Here is a 23,647-nt window from a genome sequence, read left to right on the forward strand (position 1 = left end):
ATCGGACAGCTATGCGACCAAATCTCTACAATGAGACCTGGTTATTTTAGGTTGATGTCTGAAACAATTTCTGGTTGTTTTCTATCTGAAGCCTGATTCGCTGCTGACAAGTAATTTCTCGGCCTATCTTGATGCATGGGAAATTTCTGCAAGGAATCGATCAAGGAAGTGCTTTTTTTCTGATCGCAGTACGCAGTTGAAAAGAGATGTCAGTTCAAACGGGAGTCGCTGTAGAAAATTTCTGCAAGGAATTGGCGAGAAATTTCTTTAGCGATTCCAAATCAGCAGCAAATCAGGCTTGAAGCAACAAAAGGACTGATTTTTTTTAGAATAACTTTTTGAAGAACTCTGAAGAACCATACCTAAAGTAAGTCTAGGGAGAATCTAAGAAGAGTTGCTACACTCTAGCATTATTTAAAACTCTCACATTTATATCAAAATGTTTAATTTGCTTGGATCAGAAGATGTTTTGTTTCAGAAAGAGAAAAACTGTTCTAATCGCAATAAAACTTCAAAGGCACAAATCTCGAGATAAAAGCATCCAACAACAGTGCACTTTTTATTTCGGCTTTTTGCATTAGCAAAAAGCTTAAAATAAGAATATCAGAAACGATTGCCAACTATTTCTCCAGTTTAGTATTTTGATAACGTGAGTAGGGGCACAAGTCGGCCATTGTGATGGCCCTTTTTTGTATTCCGATATGTTTCACCTTAAGAAATCTTTTCTAGTTAGTTGCACGAAACATAAACGGACTTGTGCGAATCGATACGTCTTCTGTGTCGCAAATACTATCCAAATTAACGTAGATATCATAATCATCGTTCACGCTTACCATCAGGATTGCTGTGTCCGAAGCGCTAACGAGATCCGGAAGAAATCGATCATTTAAGAAAACAGCAACGATACAAAGCTGAGAAGTAAAATTGATAAACCAAACATGCAAACTTTTCCCCTTTTCTGCTGTGGTCCAGCAAAGATGTTGGATGCTGGCGGACAAAAAAAAAACACGTTCAAACCGGTCATACCGAACCGACGAGGACGGACTATTGCCACGAGGCAATAAGCGGAAAGATCTAGAATTCCCAACCACCCGACGGTCGGCGGCAGCAGCGTCTTTGAGCGTAGCGCAGATTGCGGGACGACGTTCACCCCCACCCACGCTAACTGTCGTAATCGGTCGGTTTCTGCCGGTGTGTCGTCATCGTTATTCATCTTGTTTTGCATTGATACTTCCGCTTTGCTGCAACAAGCGCCGCATTTGGCTCCGGAGGACTATTATGTGCGAATGGACATACACTTGACTGTCAGGGGTTTCCGTGGATTGAGGGAAAGGACACTTTTGGCATTCGACTTGAAGGTACTGTTTAGTAGATACATATATGGCTAAACTGCATGTCTGAGCAGAATCGTAGGGTTCATTTTGAAGTTACGCCCTTTTGATGCATAAGTCCATAAATTCTAAGAAAAACAGTGAGATTTAAACGGGGTTGGATTTGCCGTTATAATTAGAAGAAAAACTTCTCAATATTTGGTCCAAAGTTGGTTTAAATAAATTGTCTTTCCATCTGAGCTAGGTGAATGTAAGAAGCATGGTACGAAAGTTTTTCAAAATAGCTGATGTTTTAAAGGCACAAGTATTATGAGCCAATGTTGTTTGTATGTCACGAGTTGGATTGAAAACTGGTCATCGTATTCGTTCTTATGAACGTCTGTCGAGAAAATTTCCAACCCGAAAAAATCTCGACGGGCGAGATTCGAACCCACTACTTTTACCATGGTCATGCTGAATAGTTTCACGTTTATCGCAACGGCTATCTGGGCCCTGTTCGTTTCAAATTATCATAATATCATATGCAATTGGTAATCTCATGAAAAATCCTGGAAACATTGTGTTCAATTCTTCAACTATGTTCTCAATGCCTGCTTTTTGGACTGACTAGCGATTCACTGTAGGGAACTTGAGTAGTGTCTACAAGATTACCTTACAGTTGAGTGTTTAAAGAAACGCGCTCCGCGCAGAACAATCCAAGCATCCCTGCTCCAAAGGACCAACGCTTTTGGCGCTCCCGCGGGAAGAACTTTCATTCCGGGAATCGATTAACCCTTGTGCTTAGAACGTGTCCGATATCGGTCTCGGAGCAGGATGCTGGAGACGAAGATTTATTTCACTTATGAATGACCCCAGAGGAGCATGTCGTAGATTGGAAAAAGAAATCCAGTTTATGTCCCGAGGAGGATTGAAATGTAATTCACTTCCACAGTTCAAAGTGTATCGGCGACGAGAAGCTGACGGCAATGCTTGTTTAGCAGGTGAAAATTTCCGTTGATTGAAGAGTTTTGTGACATGAGATTATGTGTCGTTTTTGTCCTGCCGATGTTCAAAGAGAAAAATTCAAATCAGAATGAAAATTGTTGATTTAATCACTTTTAGGGTGATTCAAAAAGCGTTTTTGCATCACACCACTCATCGGATTTTGAGTCAAATTCTGAGCTTCAAGCTCATTTGAGCATGATCATGAGCATGGATGACCGCTTGGTAGGCACTTCGTGTTTGACCAGAACAATCAAAGTTACACAGAGATTTAATGAATGGGGTTTGGAATTAGCTAACCATTCTGTGCCCAAATCGAGAGTTCAAAGTTTAAAAGTCAATGATGTACTGGCAACGGCCAATACGGTTATCGGAGAAGGGAAGTTACTAGAGACTGAGTTCCTCCGGGATACCCTCCATAGTTCCTTTAGGAATTTCCCCGAAGTTTCTCTAAACATTATTCAGTAGTTCCTCCAGCAATTCCTTCGGAGTCCCTGGAGGAATTCCTTTGGAGGTTCTTCACGAAGGTTTTCAGAGTTCCTCATGGATTTTTTCTGAATTTTTTCGTGGAATATCTATGGAGTTCCTTCGGGAATTCCTGCAAATTTACTCTGGGATTTTTATGAGCTCCATCGAGAATTGCTTCGAATTTCCTGCATAGTTCTCTAGGCATTCTTCATACTCCCTCTAGTAATTCCTCGGAAATCCTCCGGTGTTCCATCAGGAATTCTTCTGGAGTTACTTAGAAGAACTCCCTAGATTTTCATCGGGAATTCCTTCAGAGTTCCTCAGTGTCATGTCTACCTATCTTAAGTGATTACTCCAGGCATTCCTGCAAAAATTTCTTCAGAGTTCCTCCAGGATTTGCTTTGGAGTTTCTTCATAAGTTTCTTCTAAGTTTCTCCAGGACCTCTTCCTCTAGAAATTTCTCCAGGAATTTTTTCAAATCCTTCAGGAATTATTTTGGAGTTGCTCCAGAAATTCCTCGAAGTTCCTCCAGGAATTCATTTGGAGATTGTTGCCGACACTGGCAGCACTGATTATTCAAATACTGATCCTGTTCGCGATACCCCCCAATCGGATTCTGCACACACCAACTGACATCCATCAAAGTATCTCGGGTCATGTAGCGAATGACAGACGTCAATGCGATTAGGTAGGCCGAAGTGTAAAACCACAAGTCATGTGCGAACATACGGTGTGAATTATCCTCTCTATTTCTGGATGAGCTTCGACTGAGGTTATGTTATTGAACCAATGTTGGCTGAGCAGTCTTCAGGGAATTAAAAACGCTAATTTTTGATTTTTTCCCGACGTTTCGGTCCGTTTGGGACCGTTTGGGCGTTTTTAATTCCCTGAAGACTGCTCAGCCAACATTGGTTCAATACCTCTCTATTTCTTTAATTTACTATTATTATTCAATTACCACCTTTGGGATTGTGCACAAGTGCGAAACGAATTTATAATTTCTTCATTGTAAGTTAAACGAGAATTTATTAGCGAAATCGAGCCTACAAAATGAATTAACTTTATATAGGTTAGCGACACCCATAGGTCCGAATAGATCCCTTCAATCGTGATTGCGATATCACTATTCTGAACTGTAAGTTATCAATTAATACTCTGTTACAATTTATTACTATAGAATTATTCTATAGGTATCTGAAGAGCCTCGGAAGACCAGCGTAAGCTAGAAATTGTTGGGTTAGACCGAAACTAAGAAGACCAGATTGTAAGTGGTAGCATTCAGTTTTCTTTAAAATTTTGCGCCTAATAAATCTTTTCCGTAGCTTTAAGAATTCGGCAAACTGAACTACAGTGCGATTCTCTATCGAGGTCCGAAATTCTACCCAACAAAGCTTAAAGAATCTGCTTTGGACGATTCAGAGACAGGAGGATGCCAGAGACCGACAGAAACGATTGTAAGATCTGCCGGAAATCGAACAACCTGGATAACATGGTGTTCTGTCCACGGTGTGATGAATGGTATCATTACCAATGCGCTGGTGTCAACGAATCCGTTGCGGACCGAAGCTGGGTGTGCGGGAATTGCTCGATTCTGCCACCCATTGATCCACCCGGACAAACAAGTACTCCGGTGAGCAATCTACCTGCAAGATCAACCGCATCGCCTGTCGTGGCCGGTGTATCGTCTATCATCCCACCGCCCGGAATATCAACCGCAAGCAGCTTACCGGATCCTAGACAGTCTATCTTGACCGAACAGGCGAGGGCCAGCCTTCAGTGGATTCAGCAGCAACGCGAGAGCTTGGAGAGGGAGATGGAAGAGAACCACAAGCAGGAATTGGAGCGAAAGCGTTTGGAAATGCGGAAGCTTGCGAATAGAGCCATGATGGGGGTAGTCGACAGCACGGGAGACGCGATAGCGACAAGTTCGGTTGGACAGGCCGAAGCGTTGGGCATCAATAAGGTGCAGAATTGGATGCAACAAATGGTCGGCGAGATGAAAAACCTCTCAATCGCTCAACCGAGCGGGAGGACAGAGGTGACACCGACGATCGTACCAGTGTATGACATCAGTTCTGTCCCAACAGGTGCAAATTTGATTGAACTGGCAACACTGGTGCATCCATACTACTCATCAATTCGTAGCTGAAAAAAAAAAATCTCCAAATAATTGGAAATACGACTCAATCGTTTATTCAACAGTGATCTCTACATTAACCAGGCCAAGGCACATCGCTGGACGTGTTATCTCCACCCACGCTAGCCCGGATAAGGCAAAAAAAATCCGAATCTCTAGTGGTCTGCACTTTGTCGTATAGAAGCTAGTTGAGCTGTCTTTGTTATACACATTCGCTTTCATTCGTTCTACAGTTTTGTCTATCCGTGGCCGTGAAATTATTGTTAGTTGATGCAGAAGTCAATGTCAAAAAATGTTTCGACTTGTGTGATTTGTCGGAGAGAAGAGAAAGATCTGCGCAAATTACTGGAATGCGGTTACTGCCAAAAAGTTGAACACGTCACATGCAAGAATATCGTTGGGAGTGCGGTACGGAAATTACGTTGTCAAACCTACTACTGTTCTGAGGATTGCAAGGCACAGCATTTAAGGTCACCAAAACCGGCGGAAATGGAATCCCAGGTCCTCAAGGAGGTCCGCATGGTCCTGAGCGAAGTCAAGGGAACGCGTGCTGAAATGCAAGCTGAGATGCTAGCTGTGAGAACAACGATCGGTGAGCTCGAGAAGTTTCACAACTTCTTATCCGAAAAGCTAGATTGTTTGATGGATGACATGAAATTGGTAAGACGGGAGCAAAGTGAGCTGAAAACAAAGTATGAAGGACTACAAAGTGATCAACGAGCAACTTCTTCAACTGTAGAGCAACTGGAGCTGGAGGTAGATCGTTTGAAAAGAAGAGATCTGTCGAAAAACGTCGTCATCGTTGGAGTTCCGATGGTGAAAAACGAATCGACCGTCCAAATCGTCAAAAAAATTTCCGTCGTGATTGGATATGATCTACCCGATGATGCAGTTCTGGACGCTAAGCGGATCTTATCCAAAGTTCAATCGCAAAACGGAATGAAATCGGCGCCTATCAAAGTGGTATTCTCCAATGAAACTCACAAGGAAGAGCTGTTATTGAAAAAGAAGTCACATGGGCCACTCTTACTTTCGACCATTGATGCCACCTTTGGAGATGGAAAAATCGTTCTGCGGGATGAGCTCACATCTTATGGAATGAATCTACTGAAGGAGGTCCGTGAAGTTCAGAAGAAATTTGACTTGAAGTATGTATGGCCAGGGCGTAATGGAGCTGTACTAGTCAAGAAGGGGGACAACTCTAAGATTGATGTCATTCGGTGCCTCAGTGATGTCGACTTGCTTCAGCGTAGAAATCTAAAGCGTCAACTAACAGTATCACCAGAAAAACCAGCACAAAAACGATAGATGTTGGATGTGTACACCGCTGTTCTTGTTTGTAACCCACAATGTATACTAATAATAAGTTTGATTGTATATCTGATTGGATTGAGCAAAATAAAATGCCTATTGGCGGATCAAATTCATTGAAAATACTTCAGTGGAATATCAGGGGCATTAATGATCTTGCAAAATTTGATTGTGTTGGTGAACTGTTGCAGAGATGTAAGAAGCGTATCGATATTGTTATATTATGCGAAACCTGGGTTAAATCCGATAGAACTCAGATGTATAAATTGGATGGTTATACTGGAGTGTTCTCCTCAAGATCGGAGTCACACGGGGGGTTAGCTGTGTTCATGAGGAATGGATTGATCGTTGAAGTTTGTCAGAACCGAGCCGTGGAGGGGTTTCACCACATTCATTGTCAACTACTTTCAAGTGGGAAACGAATTAATTTTCACGCTGTATATAGACCTCCATCGTACGGAGTGAGAGAATTCCTTGACAATATCGAGAATATGCTATCAGTAAATAGGAAAGGAGATGAATGTATAATTGTGGGAGACATGAATGTACCTATCAACATGGGATCGAATAATGTTGTACAGGAATACCTTCGCCTGTTAATATCATACAATGTTGTAGTTTCGAACACACATGTTACCAGGCCATCTAGTTGTAACGTTCTTGATCATGTAATTTGCTCGGAAAACTTGGCCAATACCGTTATAAATGACACTGTTGAAAACACAATTAGCGACCATTGCATGATTATGTCGTCATTTAATCTTGCATGTGTATCGGAAACCTGCACGCTACAGAAAGAAATTGTGGATCACTCACGCCTCAGCGAATTGTTCGTTTCCTCTCTTGTGTCCTTGCCTGATAATATGGCTCCTGGAGAAAAACTGTCTCATATAGTTGAATGCTACCGTAACTGCCTTATACAATGCACCAGAACGGTTTCCATTCAAGCGAAGGTGAAAGGGCACTGTCCATGGATGACAATAGAACTTTGGAAACTAATGAGTATTAAAGACCGCCTATTCAAGCGACATAAAATTCATCCCAATGATCAACATACTTCCGATCTATTGGACCATGTTTCAAAATTGCTTTTGAAGAAGAAAAAATTGGCTAAACGGAACTACTACCATACTATCATTGAAAAAGCTTCTCAAAGTAATGCGTGGAAAGTAGTCAATGAAGTAGTTGGCAAGAATAACAATACTGATACCCCCAATCGAATCTGGAAAGACGGAGTTTTACTGTCCGATCAAGGCTTGATTTGTTCTGCATTCAACTCGTTTTTCTGCAATATTGGAGCTCAGTTAGCAGCAACAATTCCCAGTGCGAGAGACCCTGACCGCTTCAGAACAACAACCGGCCATTCGTCATCAATATATCTCTCTCCTGCAACGCTTAATGAAACAATCACGCTGATAAATGATTTGAAAGAGAGGAAATCACCGGGTCCCGACATGATATCAGCCAAATTCATCAAAATTCATTATGCCATATTTGCCCCTCTGCTGACGGATGTTTTCAACGAGATGATAAGTACCGGTAATTTTCCTGAGTGCTTGAAAGTGGCGAAAGTGATACCAATCTTCAAGTCTGGAGACCCTAGAGAACTGAACAATTATCGACCTATCTCCTGCTTATCAGTTTTGGACAAAATACTGGAGAAGATGCTTGCTTGTAGGATTATGAACTATGCATCTCATTTTGGTCTGATCTTTTCGCATCAGTATGGCTTCAGAAAAGGGTCTGGCACTCTAAGCGCGACTTGTGATCTTGTCGAGGGAATATATGAATCTCTGGATGCTAAAAGAATGGTCGGTGCAGTCTTTATTGACCTCAAAAAGGCTTTTGACACCATAAATCACGAGCTGCTCTTGGAAAAACTGGAATTATTTGGAATCAGAGGAACAACTTTAACTCTTCTGGAAAGCTATCTCACCAATCGGCAGCAGTTCGTATCAATCGGAAATACTATCAGTGAGATTCGTACCATTAGCTCAGGGGTTCCCCAAGGCAGTAATCTCGGCCCATTATTGTTCTTATTGTTCATCAACGATATCTGCAAGCTGAATCTTAAAGGGGAAATCTGCTTATTTGCTGATGACACTTCACTTTTCTACAAAGATGTTCAATACCGTAATATTCAACAACAAATGGACCATGATCTCAATCTGTTGTATGATTACTTCTGCGCTAATAAGCTGTCTCTGAACCTGAAGAAAACGAAATGCATGTTCATTCACTCACCAAGGCGTAGATTTCCTCCTCGCTTACCTCTCACAGTACATGGCGTCAATGTTGAGGAAGTGCATGAATATGTTTTCTTGGGACTTACAATCGACTCCACAATGAGCTGGTCTGGACACATCAGAAACCTCAAAAAGAAACTCAGTTCTATATGCGGAGCCCTACGGAGAGTATCCAACTTCATTCCTGGTAAATGGTTGATGCAGCTGTATTATACGTTGGTTCACTCAAGACTGAGTTACTTAGTAGCACTTTGGGGATCCGCTAGCAAATCGATTCTCCGTGAGCTTCAAGTGGTACAAAATCGATGCCTTAAGATTGCTTTAAACAAACCTTTCCGGTTTTCTACCGCCATGCTGTATTCCAATCGAAGCGATAATATTTTACCGATTAAAGCACTGTACGATCTGCAAACGCTCACTCATGTCCACAGAATATCCCATGACCCTTCACTGCATCACAACATCGCCATAAGAAGGATTCAACGTAGTCGTGCATCAAGACAAGCAGGAAACTTTTCTCTTGTCAGGCCAAATACTGAAATGGGCCGTAAGAAGCTAACTTTTTATGGATTCAAGCTGCATAATGACCTTCGTCCCGAATGCAAATCAGTTAACAACATCAGTATCTTCAAAAAGATGTTAACTATGGAGATGAAACAAAATGTTTCAAAATACTTGTTTTAATATCCCAAACCACATTTCACTTATACATTACGTATATTCTTTTGATCCGCTTCCATCCACAGCCACCGCCCTCCACCCACCAGCCACCGCCCGCCATCAACCACCCGCCGCCAACCTCCCACCATCACTCAACGCCTTCGAAACGAAATGTTAAGCAGTAGTATTGATGTAAAGTGTCTGAATATTATTGTTGTAGATAGTTTATGAAGCACACTTCCTTAAAAGAGCTTGAGCTCACTGGAAGGTGCACACTTGTAATAATGAATGAAAAGATGAGGGGGTTTTTACGCCTTTTGGAGAGAAAACTTGAAAGAAGTTTACTCCAAAGGGCTTTTCCCTACTCCGAAAAAAAGATTAATAAATAAAAATAAATAAATAAATAAATAAAATAAATTTGGGCGTATCAGATTTGACCTCAGCGTCAAATTTCCTCGGCTATCAAGGTAGGCAAGCGAACTTTCCCCCAGCCACGGTGCCCCTAGTAGAGCCTTGTTCAGTGGCACCTTCACAGCTATTTTCGAGTAGGCTAGTAAGTTTCCCACCAGAGATCCCCTCCTCAGTCTCACAAGCTACGGTAGTAGCTCCACAGTTAGGACTAAGCATACAATCAGAAATTGATCATTTGAGTCGGTTAGGCGCTGGACCCCCAAGCTTGGTTAGCAGGGTACCAGTGATGTCAGGGTTGAGAACAACAAACGTAGTGTCGGCCTGTCCTACAATCCCCACGGTGGGCATTTCTTCTATTCACTCGGGGCTTGCAATCAATCCTGGTGGCATGGGGCCACAACATTATCCCGGGTTGGCGCCGGGAGTACAATCCGCAAGCTTCTCAACATCTGTTCCAGGGTTCACGTCGAGCTATGGCGTCACGAGTAGTGCAGAACTCCCTCAATCAATATCGGTACCAGGGTATGGAGTAAATGTCAGTTCGGCAAGTGGGTTCCACATCGGGCAGAATAGCGTTCCAGGACTCCCGAGAGTTTACAATCCTGCCCGCCAATACCAAGTCGTTCCTACCCAACATCAACTGATGGCGAGGCAGGTCATATCCAAGGACCTTCCGCTCTTCAGAGGAGACCCGGAGGACTGGCCACTTTTCTACAGCGCGTACGTGAACTCGACAACAGCGTGTGGCTATACGGACGTCGAGAACCTGGCCAGACTTCAGAAGGCATTGCAAGGTAGGGCACTCGAAGCGGTGAAAAGCCGATTACTCCTTCCGGCGTGTGTACCCCAGGTGCTAAACACGCTTTACATGCTGTTCGGTCGTCCAGAGCTGATCATACAGACATTACTGAATAGGGTCCGTGAAGTTCCGGCACCGAGGCCAGACCGATTGGACACTCTGATTTCATTTGGGATGGCTGTTCAGAATTTGTGCGACCACCTTGAGGCAGCGGGGCAGACAGCCCACTTGTGCAATCCGACACTACTGCAAGAGCTGGTGGAGAAGATCCCCGCACAACAGCGACTGGACTGGGCGCTGTACAAGAGGCAGTTTGTGGCGGTCGACTTGCGCACGTTTGCAGCATATATGTCCACCCTAGTAGCGGCAGCTTCGGATGTCACGGTTATCGCGGACAGCAAGACATCACGGCCAGGCAGAAGTGAGCGGGCCAAAGAGAAGAACTTTCTCAATGCTCATTCGGCCGCCGAACCACTGAAGAAGGAATCCAGAGAAGACACCGCCCCCATAGTCCATTGCCTGGCATGCAACGGTGCTGGTCACAAGGTTAAGGAATGTGCTGTGTTCAAAAAATGGGACCCTGAGAGTCGGTGGAAAACTGTGCAAGATCAACACCTATGCCGAACCTGTTTGGGTAAACATGGTCGTCGCCCGTGCAAATCGCATGCCTGTTGCGGAATTGATGGATGTCAACAGCGTCATCATCAGCTGCTTCATTCTCAAGTGCAGAAAAGGCAACCTGCTAACGAGCAGAAGTCTGCGAAGGCAAGCAAGGACAACGTGGAAGGTGTGAATGCCCATCATACAGCGGAAAAGTCAACGTTGTTCAGAATAATCCCGGTGCAGCTGTCCTGGAACAGTAGATCGGTCGATACGTTCGCGTTCCTGGACGATGGATCTTCGATGACATTGGTTGAACAGTCCATAGCAGATCGTTTGGGCATAGATGATGGCGAACCACTCCCTTTATGCCTAACGTGGACTAGCAACGTGAACAGGCAGATTCCGAACTCTCAGCGAGTTGCGATAAACATTTCTGGTACAGGAAAGAGCGAACACTATGCGCTGAACGACACCAGAACAGTTGCGAACCTAAAGCTTCCAAAACAAACCCTGAAGTATGAGGAATTGGCGCGGAAATACGCGCACCTTCGGGGATTACCTATCAGCAGCTACGACACAATCGCACCTGGGATCCTGATAGGATCCAACAACGCTAGCTTGATTGCAACGCTGAAGTTACGTGAGGGCCAGCTAGGCGATCCCTTAGCAGCTAAAACGCGGCTAGGATGGTCCATATACGGCTATGCAGCTGATCGAAGAAACGCAGAGAATTTCAGTTTCCATATCTGCGAATGCCAGAAGGAACACAACACGGAACGGGAGCTACATGAGCTGGTCAAGCGACATTTCACCCTAGAAAGTGTAGGAGTGTCGGCTGACAAAGGACCAGAGTCCGACGAAGACAAGCGCGCTCGTCGCATCCTAGAGGAGACAACGAAGCGAACATCGAAGGGATTTGAGACTGGCTTGCTTTGGCGAACTGATTCCATAGAATTCCCAAACAGTTACCCCATGGCAATACGTCGTCTGGAGTGCTTCGAGCGAAAAATGAGAAAAGATCAAAAACTACGAGTCAGCGTGCAGCGGCAAATCGGCGAGTACTTGGACAATGGGTACATCCACGAAGTTACGCCACAAGAGATGGAGTGCGTCGATCCCAAGAAGGTTTGGTACCTTCCACTTGGAGCTGTCAGGAATCCGAAGAAGCCCGACAAAATCAGGCTTGTATGGGATGCAGCAGCGAAAGTGAGGGGCGTGTCGCTAAATACTATGCTCCTAAAAGGCCCGGACATGCTGGTGCCTCTAGCGGAAGTGCTCTGCGGATTTCGCCAACATTCGGTAGCAGTCAGTGGAGACCTCAAACAGATGTTCCATCAGTTTAGGATCCGTCAGCAAGATGTTCATAGTCAGCGGTTTCTATATCGGGAACATCCGTCGCAAGCAGCCAAGGTCTTCGTAATGGACGTAGGAAGCTTTGGGGCAACCTGCTCTCCTTGTCAAGCTCAATACATAAAAAACCTCAACGCGAAGGAATATGAATCGGAATTCCCTAAGGCAGCACAGGCGATTATAAAGAAGCACTATGTGGACGACTACCTCGATAGTTTCGACACGGAGGACGAAGCAATCAAGATTGCGCTACAGGTGAAGGAGATTCACGCTTATGGCGGGTTCGAGATACGAAACTGGCATTCAAATTCCACTACGCTGTTGGAACGAGTTGGAGAACCACAGGAACAGCGACCAAAGATGATCATTGGTGAGGCAGGAAGTGCGGCGGAGAGAGTTCTGGGCCTATTATGGCTTCCGGAAGATGACCTTCTTGGCTTCGCTGCCGATCTACAGCTCGATGGGATCACTGCTACAAAACGAAACATTCTCCGATGTGTAATGAGTTTGTTCGATTCACAAGGCATATTGTCCCACATTACGGTCCAGGGACGGATGATTATCCAGGATACCTGGCGCAGTCAAGTGAACTGGGACGAGGAAGTAGACGAGACGATTCGTACTCGTTGGCGCAAGTGGACCACGCTGCTGCAGCAAGTGAGCAAAATCAGATTATCACGGGCCTACTTCCCCGGATTCTCCATCGCTGACATTGGCTCGGTGGACCTCCACATATTCACGGATGCGAGTGAGGAAGCATATGCGGCTGCTGCTTACTTCCGGGCGGTTATCCACGGAAAGGTCTTCTGTACATTGGTCATGGCAAAGGCGAAGGTGGCGCCATTAAAGGCTCTGTCGGTACCACGCTTGGAACTGATGGGAGCACTTCTGGGAGCCAGACTGGCAAAGGCAGTCAGCGAATATCATACGATTCCCGTACGCCGTCGGATACTGTGGACGGATTCTTTGGCAACATTAGCCTGGATCCAGTCCCAACATTGCCGATACCGACAGTTTGTTGCCTTTAGGGTAGGAGAGATCCTAAGCAAAACGGAGGCAGCAGAATGGAGATGGGTTCCCACCAATCACAACGTGGCTGATGAGGCCACCAAGTGGGGAAAAGGTCCCAGCACTAACACCAAATCCCGTTGGTTTCAAGGACCTGATTTTCTGTACCTCACCGAAACGGAGTGGCCAAAGAGGGCATCGACGACGCCGCTTGTAACAGATGAAGAGCTGCGACCGAGCATGGTGCATCATGAAGAAGTCAACGTGGACATCATCCGCTGGGAAAGGTTTTCGAAATGGGAACGCCTTTTGCGGGCGGTTGCGTATGTACACCGCTTCATCTCCAACTGTCGTCTTCGGATTAAAAAACAACGATCGGCGATCGAGTACTTGTCGAAGGAAGAACTTCTGAAGGCGGAAAACAGTCTATGGCGTATTACGCAAGCTACGGCATACTCGGACGAAATTGCCATGCTGAAACATCAGAATGCCAATCCCAAGAAATCAATCGAGAAGACAAGTCCTATCTTCAAGTTGTCACCATGCATCGACGATCGGGGCGTGATGCGTATGGATAGTCGTATCGGGATGGTACCTTATGTCAATTACGACTTCAAATTCCCCATAATCTTACCACGTAATCATCCACTGACGCTACTCCTCGTAAACTGGTACCATCGTCGGTATCTGCATGCTAATCACGAGACAGTGCATAATGAAGTTCGCCAACGCTTTCAGGTGTCGAACCTTCGCTCGGTAGTTCGACAGGCAGCCAAAAATTGTCAGGTTTGCAAGATTTCCAAAGCTTTGCCACTGACCCCCAGGATGGCCCCTCTACCAGATGCACGTCTCGCCGCTACGGTTCGTCCGTTTTCTTATGTCGGACTTGACTACTTTGGGCCGATCCAGGTGAAAGTTGGCCGTAGCTGCGTCAAACGGTGGATTGCTTTATTCACGTGCCTGACGATCAGAGCAGTCCACCTAGAAATCGTCCACGCGTTGTCCACGGAATCGTGCAAGATGGCCGTTCGTCGGTTCGTGGCTCGCCGTGGATCACCCATGGAAATCTACTTCGACAACGGCACCAATTTCCAGGGAGCCAGCCGCGAGCTACGAGAAGATGTAACGTTGTTACATAGTTGTAACCGTTTTCTTTATTGTCGATTGGCTCACTTTTCGTCTCGAAAAGTTGAGTGAAATCGTTTTTATAGTCGCAAGCAATAAGATTGAATTAACCCTTTTGCATCGGTAGCGCCTCCAGTGGTCGGTTTTAGAATCACTCCAAAACCTCTTTCAGGCGCAATTTTAAGTCACTCGCCGTTTTTCTTAAAAACTGATGAGTAGACGAGAGAAATTTGACCAACCTTTTATGTTTAAATTGCGTAAGAATTATAAAAGAAAAAGAAACGCCAATCAATAGTTCCTTTCCGAGTTGAACGACTTACAAAGAGGACGTTGTCCCTAAGCAGTGGAAGTTTTGTATAGAAGTGTTAGAAAATCGTTCAACCACGTTATAGTGAGTTTAAATAGTCGAGTGATTGTTCTTTAAATGTTTTATAGAATGTTTTAAAACTAATTACAGCTATCGGAGAAATATATAAAAATTCAGTGGAATAGCTATTAGGCCCATGTGTATGGAAACGCGAATTTCCATTGTGAGTTGTTTTGTACTAGTTGTTTGTAGAACGTGGTTTAATGTTGCAATTTTTTGTTATAGTCCTTTGTTAGAATCTGTGACTTAGATAATTAACAAATTTAAGAAGTGGCTGCTCGAGGCTCAGGTAAGGCTGAAAAAAACATTTGTCGAATGCTGGCAAAAGTCGTTATTTCTAGTGATTGTGATTTTAATGGACATGTGTGTGGTTTTCGTCTTTTCTTTCGTGAAGGAACTTAAATCCTTCACGCGAAGGTGTTTCTGCCGGGTCTAGAACCGGACAGTAGGTCGCCAGAGGATTCGAACGCTCCGGATTCTTTTAGCGGATCCAGAAGCTTGGCGGTTTGTAGGCTATAGGCCTCATCGTCCGGCCAGTGATACGCCAGTGCACCTACGGGCCAGGGAGAACCCCCACGACTCCCGGGAATTGTCACCAGCAGCCAATTACTGGACAAATTCCCTAAACTCAATTGGCCTCGAGTAAGCTGGCGAATCGAGCCATCATCAACTGCTCGAATCGCATTGCAGGGCAGATCGGCATCAGCGCAGCCGAGACCCAATCCAGCTGACAGCATAGGTTGGATTCGTGCGTACCACACCACTACCATCACGACTATTGCCACATCAACCACCACTACTACCGTCACCATCGAGGATCTGTACCACCATCATCACGACCGCCGTTGGATCGCCTGAGCTCGAGCCGGAGCCGCACATACACAAGGTTAGATCCACCCTTTTCTTCTATGTATTTTCTGCTAAAAATAGAACGGTTAGAGTAGAGTCAGTCTGGAAATTGTTTATGTACCAGCTGGCAAGGGACAAAACGAAGCACGGCCGTGCGTTTGAAAACTAATAGTAGGAGTATAGGAGTTGTTGTTATGATCCATACAGTCACAACTAAATAGCGGTCTCGGAGTTGTTTTTTGATGAGGAAGGAGAAATTGATTGGTTCGGGGTTGGATTAGCTTTCCGAGTTATATCGGACGAAATAAGGTTGTTTGAGTTTCAGTTATTGCGTTTGAATTGGGTCGGTTCGGTCAGGAATTTCGAGACTTTGAAGGACTCGCCCTGAGTCTCGCCGGGAATAGAACTTGCTGCTTCACATGCAAGCGACTTCGTCGGCTTGCTTGGCGCTTAAGTGAAGCCAGTTAATCGAAATCCAGGATCGGTTCCAACACCAAAATTCGAACTGTTACATTTTGGCGCCCAACGTGGGGCTATTTGAGAAAATTAGGGCGTGCGAACAAATTATAGGATATTAAAATTTTGCATCAATTGCAATTGTTTCGAAAAGTTTTGGAATTTTGAGCTTGATTATTTTTGGAACTCTTTCTTAGGATAAGTACTCACGTAAAACTTATTGAATTGGGATACGTTAGGAATTCTTCTTCGTCCTCGTTCGGATTTTTTTAGTCGATTACGTTGAATCGGTCGCGTCGAACCTAAAATAAAGAATAAGATTAGTGAATTGGATTTAGTTAGTGAATTGGATTTGGATTTGTTTCTTCTAGTTTATAAGGCAATTGAATTCTTTTAAATATTTTTTTCTTGTTATTTCATTGAATTATTTCTTGTTATTTTTGAATTTTGCATATAATGGCGTATGCCTCGAATCAAATCGGCCTCGGGTCGTATATTAATCCGAACGATCTGTTACCCGACGAAGTGTTGTATGAATTGGAATTACGAAACATAAATATGACCCATGCTCCCCTTGAAGAACAGAGAGTAAAGTTGAGGAGCTTGCAGTTGGATGAGCTACGAAGTCCGAAAGTATTAAAGACCAATAAGACCATCGAAGATGAACTTTCGGTCATCCAGGTTAAGTTGGTCATGATCAGACAGGACTTTGAAGCCCATGGGGGAAGGGAAAGGTTGATTTCGCGGTTACGTCACCTTCGATTGAGAGTGATTCGGTTGAACGCAGTTAACGAGAGACAAACCAATTTGAAGGAGGAACTTCTTGACGAGATTGAATTCCTTTTTGATACATTTGGTCACCCTGAGGATAAAACACCAATGACTTCAACGTTGAACGAACGAGGAACTAAACAGCGAAGTACTGGAGCGATTCCCAGAAATCCAGCACTAGAATTTCCACTTCCAAACTCTGCAGAGGATGGAGCCGCATCTTTGGCGGTTTTAAGAGATAATCCCACCGAAGTTGCAAGGGAGACCATTAGTGGATTGAGACGTCCCAGGGTTGGTTTTCTGTCTAATTCGAATAGGAGGGAAAATTTAACTAGTAATCAATCAACGCATTCCAATGACTCGTTTAATCACCTTTTCCAAGGCACTCACACATTACCCCCGACTTCGACTTTGCTCCCGTCACTGATGCCGACATTGCTGCCCACATCTGCAAACCTACCACCACCTCTAGTACCACCGCCATCATCCGGTCCACCATCGACAAATCCTCTCAGAACACCTCCACTCACAATTCCTCCACCACCGTCATATCCTCCACCATCAACAGGTGCCCCTGAGGAGTGGAGTCCAGAGACTCCGACCATCGAAGAACACCATCGCCTTAGGGCCGAAGTCAGTAGAATTGTTGAGGATGTATTGTCTTCTCAATTAGAAAATATGATGGTTCGGATTTCCCAGGGAATGCAAGAAATGCAACGAAGAGCTGGAACACAACATGTAGAAAACGTGACTAGAAGGGAGAATGTGTATCAGGACTTGTACTCGGAAGCGAACCATAATCTTCCAGAACGTGGATTTCATCATATCAGAGGAGAGCCTCAACCGGCGATACCCACCTCCGGATTTAGACACAATCGCGTAGAAAATCAGACTTCAACGCCAATTCAAATGAGCGGTAGAGTCGATACACGTCCACCATTAGTAGCTGATGCTCCAAGGAATGAAGTACAAAATTCTGCGCGTCCAATTGACCATTTAAGCTATGACAGGAGCAATTCACACAAAATACCTATTAATAAATGGCCAATCAGATTTAGTGGGGAACCGAAGGGAATGTCAGTCGAGGAATTCTTGAAAAGGGTTGATGTTCTGGCCAGAAACAATCAGGTGTCAGAGCAAGAACTGTTGAGTAAGGCGAATTTCTTATTTCGGCCTGAATCTCCAGCCGAAATTTGGTATTACACTTTTAGTAACAAATTTACCAATTGGCAAACTTTAAAATATTACCTTCGTTTGCGTTTTGAAGTACCAAACAAGGACAAAGTTATTGAAAGGGAGATACGTGATCGGAAACAATTACCGAACGAGACTTTTGTTACTTTTATGGGGGAAATCGAACGTCTTTGTCAGCAACTATCAAAACCAATGTCTGAGAGAATCAAACGAAGTATTTTGATAGACAATATGCGCGACTGGTACAGGCCACACCTAGCATTTATCGATACCGATACTCTAGACATTGAAACTCTATGTAACTTGTGTTATGAGCTGGATAAATCGGTATATCGCTCGTATGCACAGCGTACCAGACCATACAATGTCCATTGTATAGATGGCCATGACTACGACGAAGAGCAGAATTTCGAAGACCCCGAAATTAACGCTATTACCCGAGGTAGACAGAGGAGTAGACAAGCAGAAGAGGTAAGGAACGATGTGCCGAAAGAACAAGTGAGCGAACAACCAAATTCAATTCTATGTTGGAATTGTCACCAATTCGGGCATTATTGGAGGGATTGCTCGAAGAATAAGAAATTGTTCTGCCACATTTGCGGTCAACCTGAAGTGGTTGTAATGAATTGTCCCAGTAATCACCGAAATCCTCGGCAGGAGTCAAAAAACGAGATGCCGGAGAGACACTAGGGAGTAACTCTTCTCCAATCGAACAAACGACTCCCTGTTCAATCGTTTACGACAAGTTTCCGCCAATTATGACGATTCATGTCAAAGAAAACCGATGTCCGTACATCACGGTTACTATATTTGGAACTGAAATTAAAGGACTACTAGACTCAGGTGCTGCAGCTAGTATTCTTAGCGATCAGGGAATTTTGGACAAGCATAATTTTCCGAAAACTGCTACCAATATTCAAATTCGAACGGCAGATGGAACACCACATCAATGTGTCTCGTTGATCCACATTCCATTTACGTTCAAGGGAATAACAAAAGTAATTCCTACCTTATTCGTCCCAAATCTTGCGAAAAAGTTGATTTTAGGCAACGATTTCTGGAAGAGCTTCCGAATAACTCCTGCGTTTGAGAATAATGGGCAACTCACGCGTTTAGAAACAAATTGCATTGGAATCGGATCAGTTGACGTGAATTGCATAGACCGATATTTTGCAGAAGATGGAGTCGAAATCAACTTGGTCTTGGAACGTTCGACAGAGATCCTCAAGACCGAACGCCCTGAGGAAGATATTAGCTTGGATTTGCCGTCAGTTGAATCCCCGGATAGCTCCACCATCGGCGAAGTTGTCACCGAACACGATTTGTCCAAAGACGAACGAAACGAACTTCTTAGAATTGTGAATCACTTGAAGGGAGATGGGAAATTAGGCCGAACGTCAGTTTTACAGCACAGAATTGAGATCTTGCAGGGAGAAAAACCTAAAAAGCCTCCTAGATATAGATGGTCACCCGCAATTGAGAAAGAGATGGAACGAGAAATAAACCGTATGAAAGAACTTGATGTCATAGAGGAATCCACCTCAGATTGGTGTAATCCGCTCTTGCCGGTGAAGAAATCTTCGGGCGAATGGCGACTTTGTCTCGATTGTCGACGGATAAACGAGGTTACCAAAAAAGAAGCCTACCCGTTCCCAGACATGCAAGTGATATTAGGTCGAATTGAAAAGGCTAAGTACTTTTCGATAATCGACTTGTCCAAAGCATACTGGCAAATTCCTTTAGCTCCAGAAAGCCGAGATTATACTTCATTTCGGGCCGGAAAGCATCTTTACCGATTCAAGGTGATGCCTTTTGGATTGACCGGAGCACCAGTTACTCAAACTAAGCTCATGAACCGTGTCTTAGGGTTCGACTTAGAACCACAGGTATTTGTATACCTAGATGATATCGTGGTTGCCTCCAAAACTTTGGAAGAGCATTTCAGGCTCCTGAGAACTATAGCTGATCGACTGAGGGCGGCCAACTTGTCAATAAGTGTCGAAAAATCAAGATTCTGTCAAAAGAGAATATCGTATTTAGGATATATCTTATCTGAAGAAGGATTGTCTATTGACAGTGGAAAGCTAGATCCCATTCTCAACTACCCATCACCCAAAACTTTGAAAGAAGTGAGAAGAATGTTGGGAATGATTGGATTTTATAAGCAATTCATTCCAAATTATTCAACCATATTAGCTCCCATTACAAATCTTCTTAAAAAAAGTAAAAGCAAATTAATATGGAATGAGGAATCGGAACAAGCTTTAAATAACATAAAGGGAATACTCATCTCGCCACCCATTCTCGCTAATCCGGATTTTAGTCAGCAATTCGTCATTGAGTCCGATGCATCCGCGGTTGCTGCCGGAGCAGTGTTGGTGCAATACCAGGAAGGTGTACGTCGTCCCATAGCGTTTTTCTCGCGAAAATTTTCCGCAACGCAGATGAAATACTCAGCGACGGAGCGTGAATGTCTCGCTGTAATACTGGCAATCGAGAAATTTCGACACTTCGTGGAAGGAACGCAATTCCGTGTTGTTACCGATGCGCAGTCTCTTAAGTGGCTCAACCAGATCAGCGTTGAGGGTAACTCCGCTCGTTTGGCAAGGTGGGCGTTAAAACTGCAACAGCACGACATTATTTTAGAATACCGAAAAGGAAAACTTAACGTTATCGCTGACGCACTATCTAGAGCGATCGAGGTTGATGTACTTTCGGCCGATCTAGATCTCCAACAGTTGAAAACTAATATTGAGGCGAAGCCGGAAAAGTACAAAGATTTCAAAACCGTAAACGGCAAAATCTATAAATACGTGCCCACAGGTCGTTTAGAAGATTCTCGGTACGAATGTAAACTAATCCCAACAAAAGCAGATCGAATGAAGATCCTTGAAGCGGAGCACAATATAGCCCACTTTGGATTTTATAAAACCTTGCGAAAGATCCAGGAAAAATATTATTGGCCAGGGATGGCCATAGACGTAAAGCGTTATTGTCGAGGCTGTGACACCTGCAAAACATCAAAATTTCCAAATAGTGCTAGGGTTCCGCCGATGGGACGACCCAAAATTGCCAGCATGCCATGGCAAATGATTTCTGTGGATTTCGTGGGTCCGTTTCCCAGATCGAAATTGGGAAACACTACACTCCTAGTGGTAACGGATCATTTCTCCAAATTTGTTTTAATTCAACCCATGAGAGAGGCCAAAACTCAAACATTGGTAAAATTCCTTGAATCTATGGTTTTTCTTCTCTTTGGCGTGCCTGAGATCCTCATCTCCGACAATGGACCACAATTTAAGTCTATGTTGTTCGAGGCATTGCTTTCAAAGTACAAGATAAGTCACTGGAAGAATGCTAACTATCACCCAGCAAACAATCCCACGGAAAGGGTTAACCGGGTGATTGTAGCCGCAATTCGAGCATATTTGAAAGGAGGGGACCAGAAGTTGTGGGACAGCAATCTACAAGAGGTCGCCATGGCCATAAGAACGGCCGTTCATGAATCTACGGAGTTTACGCCGTACTTTATAAACCACGGCAGAAACTATGTTGGATCGGGAGATGAATACGCGAAGATAAGAGAAGGATCTGGAGAACTTGACTATGACACTAAGGCTTTAAATGACGAAATGAAGCAGGTCTATGAGCAAGTCAGAACAAACTTGAAGAAGGCGTACGATAAATACAGCAGGTATTATAATCTACGGTCACGAGCTGTTCATTCAGATTTTAAAATTGGAGAAATAGTTCTCAAGAAGAATTTCTTCTTATCTAACAAAGCGAAACACTTCAATGCAAAGTTAGCTGATACGTACTCACCCGCTAAAGTCATCGCAAAGCGTGGAACCCACTGCTACGAGCTTGAAGATTTGTCAGGAAATCGGCTGGGAGTATTCCGTTCAGCAGATCTGCAACGTAAATAGGACACTGGTTGTAAAGCTATGTCGGTGTATCCTCCCTGCAGGTGCACATAAACGAAACAAAATTAAACACTCCTAGAGGCACACAATCAAACTCCAACGTCGAGATGTCAGCCAGCTGTTTCCTCCGTTGTCGAGATACGAGAACTCATAAACTAGCAAACGTAATTATAGATCGCAGAAAAAAAAAAGATTCACTAGTAAACACTGTAGAAATTCCAGCTATGTCGGCGCACTATACTTTGGAGTGCGCATAAACAAATCAAAATAAAAAAAAAAACTCTTCGAGGCACACTATCAAACTCCAACGTCGAGATGTCGGTTCACTGTTTCCTCCGTTGTCGAGAACATAAACGCATACACGAGCAAGTACTTCCATAGATTGCTCGAAGGTCTAAACCAAAGCAAAACACTATATGATCCAGCTATGACGGTGTGCCGTACTTCTACGGTACACATAAACCAACTATTAAGCAAACACTCTATGAGGTATATAACTCCAACGTCGAGATGTCACAAAGTTGTTGCCTCCGTTGTCGAGAAATCAGATTCCAGACTCAGACTAAGGTCAGGATAGACCTTGAAAAATTGTACATACAGCTGTACATAGAACACTAACACAGTATGGATTCGGTAGAGAGATCATTCGATAATCAATACAGACACATAAATTCACTTTCGGTTTCGTTGAAATTGGTAAATAACGTTGTACATATTATTAAGATAAGGCATGGTTATAGGATACCACTGAATTAATAATCAAATTTCACTGCATTTTCTTGTAAATTATTAGAATTTAGACACTTACTTCATTGTATAGAAATAATTTTTCAGCTTCCAATGCCATTTTTTCATCCTTCCAAATTCACTAAAATAAATACAAATACACACAAAGAAAATTTAGGCCCAACATTTTCAAAAAATACAGCTCAGTCCATGACCTTTTTCGAAGCCATTCCATAATACACTAAAGCCACATAAATTTTCACGTTCACTTTTCGTATGCAAGCCCACCCAATTCACATTTCACTTACTATTTCACGCGATTTTCGGAACATTCACGACGGACTTCAACACGCCATATTGGCTCGCGACGTAGAACTGACTGACAGCATAAAGTTAGTTCGGACATTGTAGGAGAGATGAGATTATAGTGGTGAAGCTGGCATTAAAGATACTACCGTCGCGGTTAGATTACCGGATCATTACTAAGAATTTGTACATGGGGGAAAGCGTAGGAGTAATTTATGGACGTCTCGTAGTAAATTTTTCGGATGGTTATCTGAAAGTAGAAGCAATAGTCTTCAGTTGCAGTGCGATCGTCGCGATATTCGGTCGAGTAGAAACTTGACATCGAAGTTATAATTCGGTATTCGGTTTAGTGCTTTATGCTCAGATTGATATCTGAGTAGGCCGTTGAAGGCGAAGAAAGGAATCAGTGGGGATAATGAAAATGGAGAAGGGGTGATGATCCGCAAAAAAGGAAAGAGTGGAAGAGTTCCGTGAATATTTGAAGATCAAGATGGAGTAGAAAATTTCAATAAGCCGAAGATATAAATATAGAAATTAAAAAGTAAAAGTGTTTATAGTGGAATCGTTTGTAGTAATTGTTTAGTGTTTTGCTCAAAAAAAAAAATAGTTATCGTTGAAATTGGAA

The 23,647-nt window shown here is 43.7% G+C and overlaps 1 long non-coding RNA gene across 1 annotated transcript; it reads left to right on the forward strand.

The window, feature by feature from the left end:
* Nucleotides 1-3,699: 3,699 nt before the first annotated feature.
* Nucleotides 3,700-4,077, forward strand: LOC110674485. Its single transcript, XR_002498905.1, has 3 exons — nt 3,700-3,788; nt 3,850-3,915; nt 3,971-4,077. It is a non-coding gene; the product is annotated as an uncharacterized LOC110674485 (long non-coding RNA).
* Nucleotides 4,078-23,647: the final 19,570 nt, after the last annotated feature.

Source organism: Aedes aegypti, chromosome 1, assembly GCF_002204515.2.
Source record: "Aedes aegypti strain LVP_AGWG chromosome 1, AaegL5.0 Primary Assembly, whole genome shotgun sequence".
In the NCBI taxonomy this organism is placed as follows: domain Eukaryota; kingdom Metazoa; phylum Arthropoda; class Insecta; order Diptera; family Culicidae; genus Aedes; species Aedes aegypti.